Here is a 6,000-nt window from a genome sequence, read left to right on the forward strand (position 1 = left end):
CAGCAGCAGCCTTCAGCATTCACAGGGAGGGCCAGCAGGAGACTCCTACACTCCTCTGCATACAGATAAAAGGAATTAAGAGAGCAGACTCATGGCAGTCTAAAATAAACATACAAATAAACAGTAAGACTTTTTTTCCATTTGTCCCAGGGAATTTTATCTGGAAAATAAAACCAAGCAGAGAATCTCATTTCTAATATTGCTGAATACATAAGAAGGAATATGCCACTGAGGAAACCGACTCCTTCCCAAGGATTACATGTTGTAAGTCTGCAGCAGAATGACTCTTTGGAGAAATAAGCAGAGCCAACCACTATCTCCTAATGCATACTGTTGCTGGTGTGGGCAGATATAAGGGGCTAGTCCAGGAGATGCTACAGTCAGAGAAGCCTTCCTCTGAGTGTAAGACGTTAACTATTGCCTTTTCCTCCAGAGTCATGGAAGATTGTTAAAGACTGGAAACCCAAATTAAGAAGAAGATCAGACAGAAAAGGACTGTTAAGCAAGCTCTGTATGCTCCTTATCGGGGTCCTTAAAAAAGGACAGTAATGTTGTGTATTACAATAACCAAAATAAGTAAGTTTTAAGAACACTGGGTAAGAGTAGTGCCAGGGAATTTTTTCTTATCCAAAGCTTAAGCCAAATAGCCTAATAATCCTTGCAAAGAAAATGGGATAGTTTTCTTCTGAAAAGCTGTGTTTTGTTCCCCTCAGAAAAGAAAGGAGCTTGAAAAAAGACAGCATATCAACGCAGGAAGATCTTCTAGCTAAGTAAAACTGAACTGTACTTTCTGTTTATGAGTCTTCAAGTGGGTAAAAATTCTACTCTGTAAAACCAGAGTAGAGTGCACATGCACATTACACATACCCTTGTAAAAAGCCTGTACAGAAAATATAAGCACAGGCTGTTGTAAATTAGGATGGGGAGTCTGATACATCATAATGCAAACACTGATTTGAATTTTCTACTCCTCAAAAACTGTTTAGAGTCATGAGAACCAAGCTAGGCAGAAACTTAATCCAACTTTTACATGTGAAATACTACTCTGACAGAAATTCTTCACTTTGTTCCTACAGCATTATGATTCAAGAACATTTGCTTGCAGTAAGGGCAAAACATGCTTTTTTCATGGGTCCGTATATTTATGTGTCAACTGACAGCCTTGGGAGATGAGAGTAAACCTGGGAGCAGGTGTTTGATCAAGACTGTGCGAGACCGCAAAAACCATTACATATGTCTTGGGATAATGCTGCCAAAAGAAGAGTCATGCAAAAAGTACTGGCATTACTTACATTTTGTGAACATTCAAACTATTCAGAATGATTTACTGGAACTTCTTTACAGGAAGAAAATTGTAAACTTTCAGTTTACACAAAGAAAATTCTAGTCTTAATTAACCCAGGAAATGGAATATTTGACTATATAGAGTAATTGAGCTATATATCTTACTTTGTCTACTCAGTTCCTAGAAATATGTGTTTATCATTCTTGTTTCCCAATTCGGTCACTTACAGGATGGATGAAAACTGCAGGAAACAGTATCTGTTGGTGCTAAGTAAAGTCTCTCTGATTTACAACCCATATTCAGGAGAGAAAAAGGCTAAAAGCAACTCCCCTCACCAATCCAATGTCTACTCACCTAACAAAAAGTGAACAGCATCATAGTTGTCAGGAATGAGTTTTGAGGTATATTTCAAATTAATAGTCACTCAAAACCCAAAGATATGTTAGTGACTAGCAACTAAAATAGTTTAATAAAACATTTGTATAAATCTCACACGACCAACACACAAAAATCTCTATTACCTACAGCTGGCTTTTAGTATGGAGTAGGTTTCCAACAGTGTAAAGTAAGGATGCAAAACAATTTCTTCAATTATTTCTTGCAATGAAATACTTGACTTTGAGGAAATATTGAAGGATTACATGTTTATTCTCATGTGATTGTGTTTGACAAAAGCAAATGTAACAATACTTCTGAATTCTTTACAAATCAGAAAAAGATCCAAAACCACTAAGACAGACTAAACTTCTGCATGTATATGCATATTCTGCCTCATACAGCAAGAGAGCGAAGTACTTCATCACAAAGATCATGCCAGGCCACGATAAAGGTACACTTAGCTCCACATCTGAGTTTCTAGAATTCCAGAACTGTACACTTTAGGAAAGAGTTCAAGAGACAGGACAAGAATACATAAATACTGCCTAATAATTTTCATTGTAAAATATTATTTGCCATCTTTGAAAAAACTTAATGTCTCTACTTCTTTGCAAAACTCAGTTCTTGAAGTTCCATGTGCTATTTGCAAAGCTAAGATATCCCTAAACTGAAAATTTGTTATCTCCCTTACGAAATCAGTACTATGCAAAGAAAATAGAAAAGTAACTTTATATGCTAAATTCATCTGTTTCCAAAAAGCATCAATCAGTGTTGCCCTTAGCAGAACTCCCAGGAACTCCACAGAAGGTGTTGGAGAGAAACCTATATTCATTACTCCCTTGTTACTTTCTTAATATAGAACCCTAACAGCTTATGTTACAAGCTTTGGTGTGCTTTGGTGGTACAGACTGTACTACCAAAGGCTTCTTACTATGAACATTGTTCATAGGCTTCTTACTATGAACATTGCATACAGTTTAAAAAGACATAGCTAGTACTTTATTATTATATACCCACGTGTGTCTGTAGACTGATATATCAGACATTTCCATCTCAATGCTGAAGTACTTCTGTCTAGGCAATACAGATAAGGAAAAGATAGTGCTCTCACAGGCAACATGCTTACCAATAGAACATTAATTCACTGCTATAACACTCAGATAAGATACAGAAATCACTGTCATCCAGCAGCGAGGTAGGCAGTACTTCCATTAAGCAACACAAAGGGAAGGCTAATTTAAGAGTCCTTCCCTAACTTTCTTCAACATACCTCTGCTATTTTTGTCCTTGACAATGCGCACAACTTTATCATTAACGCAACTTTAATTCTGCTTTTCCTTGCCTAGTATTATGGGAAAAATATTTAATGGCACAACTGCATGTTTTCAGTATGACACACTCTCATCATGTACGAGAAGGCACTGAAGTACTACAGGCTGCCTATGGAGATTTGAGAATACTACTCGGATTTTGAACAAATACCTGCAGACAAGAGAAGTCTGATTAAATAAGGAATAATAAAGAGAAAACATCAACACATCTGATTTCTAAAAACACAGCAAGCCCCCATATTTGTCTGTTAGCTAGGACATAGGAAATCACGAGATCTGGTGGGCACAGGTAAGAAAAGTTGTGGAGACCAGCTTAACAATAAAAGACCATTGATTAAATTAATTAAATTAAAGATTAAATTAAATATCTTAACAATTAAAGATCATCCCTGACAGATCACTTCACTGGAAAACAATATATTTGTTTCAATTAGCTGACACAGTGCCTTGTGGAAATGTAATGCCACCGTTTTCTTACATTTTAAGTTATCTGTAGTAGTTTTAACCCAGAACTGCGCTGTTTCAAGTTCTCACACTTGAGCCTTATCATTTTCACAGAGCAATATTCAGTCCACTCAGTGATCACGCACCTGTCAGAACACGTTAACACCAGCTGCAGAACCTATGCTCTAATAGTTTTCAGTTGAACAAAAGGACTTATTTTAGATTTAGAATCTTTTTATCCATCCAAAACCTCAAAAAAATTACATATATGTCATTATTTTAACTATACTTGGCTTTGCAGTATAGAATTACTAATTTTAGTAAAAAATAAACAAGACCTCTGAGATATCAGATTTAAGTTCTATGCAGTAAGAAGCCTGCTATGTCCCAGCACTCCTAAAATTGAAGAACAGAAAGATTACACAGATAGGACATATGTCAGAAGGGCTACACTCTGTAGGTGACACATTTGAACATTGATGTAGTGTGAATGTACTTTGTCCCAAATTAATTCGCTACACAATATAGCTACTGAGAGGAACAAAGAAAAAAAAAAGTGGTATTTGGATGTTGCACACAACAATGGAGATTAAAAAACTAAAACTCTCTGATGGCCAGATATTTCCTGTTTAGCCAAAGAGACTGTCAAGGTGATGAAAACTGCTTTTTTTCAACAGGTTCTTTAGGGAAAAAAAAAAGAAACTAGGAAAAAAAACCCCACCAACCAACAAACTGAAAACCCGACACATGCAAGAAGCAGTGGAACTAATAAACACTAGGTTTGTGTTTCTTACTGCCACCACTCCAGAACAGTAAATTTAGCTTTCCTCCACCATACCCAGTCTGAGAGCAGGATAAGGCAGGACTGGTTAGACTCCTGCCAGCTGACTGGTGAGATATCACTACACAGGGCATAGAACAATTGCTTTGACTCTACAAAGAATGAAGAAAGCAGGAACCATGAGGTCTTGTTTTCTGAAAAAAAGCTAAGCTAATACGAAATCTTTATTAAATAGCTGCTATAGCAGTAAAAAGCACCTAAACCCACACAGGGAGTTCACCTTAATGCTCACAATGGTGCACTGGCTTCTTACTAAGTACTATGCACTATTTTAAGAACTAATTTTTACATAAAAACTCTGCATTTCAAAGAGCTCAATTGTTTTATGCAACTGCAGTGCCACTTCACAATCTCGTCAAGGCCAGTTTAATGGCAATGTAACACACATAAGGGCATTCCCTGTAAGTGTGACTGACTGCACAGGAGCTCTAGAAAAACAGTCCAACTGCACCAGCCTTCAGGGTGCGCACAATACAAAAGGAATCTCTCTCTCACAGCCCTGTGTGAAAAGGAGAAGCCTATATTATTGCCTGTGGTGCTTATGTTGATTAATGATGGAAGGGGAATTACAACTGCAACTATGTGTATGGCAGGAAAGTGCACTTCCTTACTTAAAAATCAAAATAAACAGAAGTACATGAGATAATTTGTTGTGATAGTTTCAAAACAGCAAAGACATGACAATGAAGTGACAAGAACAGGCACACAATTATAACTGGCAGATAGAAGAATACCCCAAGCAACACAGCTACTGGCAACTTTGTATGTAATAGGCTAAAGCAGCTTACAGGCAACACAAGGTCTTACATACTACAAAACAATTTGCTGTTGTTGAAATTCTGTGAGAGCAGCCTTCATGTTAGCTCAACAAAATCAGTTTACGTTGTGACCCACTGGGAAAACACATTTTCTTTAAAGCTGACAAAAATGAAATCTGAATAAAAGCTTCTATGATGTCTTGATTCTTAAATTAAAAAAAAAAATCAACTTGACTTACAGAAAGTGTTAAATATCAGCAAAGGGCTAATTATACCATACTAAATTCCTTTGTCTAGTATAAAAGGACATTTTCTTACTTTGTCTGGCTGAGTATAATAGCCTATGAATTATGAGATCAAAGCAGCAAACTGTATGTTTTCCAAAGTAAGAGTTTCCTTCACCAAGTTTTACACTTACTACAGCTAAAAGAGCTGTGTGAAGGGATCAGCACTAAACCCAAAGGACAGGCTGTGCACAGCAATAAAGAGAGCAACTCCCTCGTGCTTTTTGCAGGTCACTACCAAGGACCATGTTAGCAGATCCACACCAGACCCTTAACAGGCAGCTCTGCTGCTACCCGTAATTAGCTTGGACAGCTCTGGCTCCAGGAGTAGCAGCAAGGCTACACCATAATGAGCTCAGCTGGGATTAGCAGGACAGGGCAGGGAACCAAGAGAGCTGAGGCATTCTGCATTGCGTATGTATCACAGAGATCAAACAAGGATGGCTGGCTAGGTTATCCCCTCACCACCTCATTCCAAAAATGAAGCACGGCAGTGTGTAAAATACAGGCTAATGAAGAGCGACACCTCCAACAGATGAGAGCCACATTAATTAACACAATCCCTAGATCATGGAATACAGTTTCTGTTAGTGCTAGCAAACTTGTAACTTGTCACTGATTTAAGTGGACAAAAAAAAAAAGGGGTGGGGGGGGGGGGGGGAGGTGGGAAGGGGGGAAG

At 37.8% G+C, this 6,000-nt stretch overlaps 1 protein-coding gene across 1 annotated transcript in view; it reads right to left on the bottom strand.

Moving 5' to 3' along the window:
• Positions 1–6,000, bottom strand: part of CNTLN (centlein, centrosomal protein) — a gene marked incomplete at both ends in the record, with an annotated part of 114,803 nt that overhangs the window by 25,291 nt on the left and 83,512 nt on the right. The gene's annotated exons all lie outside the window — the stretch shown is intronic.

This window comes from Buceros rhinoceros, unplaced genomic scaffold (assembly GCF_000710305.1).
Source record: "Buceros rhinoceros silvestris isolate BGI_N320 unplaced genomic scaffold, ASM71030v1 scaffold4284, whole genome shotgun sequence".
NCBI lineage: Eukaryota > Metazoa > Chordata > Aves > Bucerotiformes > Bucerotidae > Buceros > Buceros rhinoceros.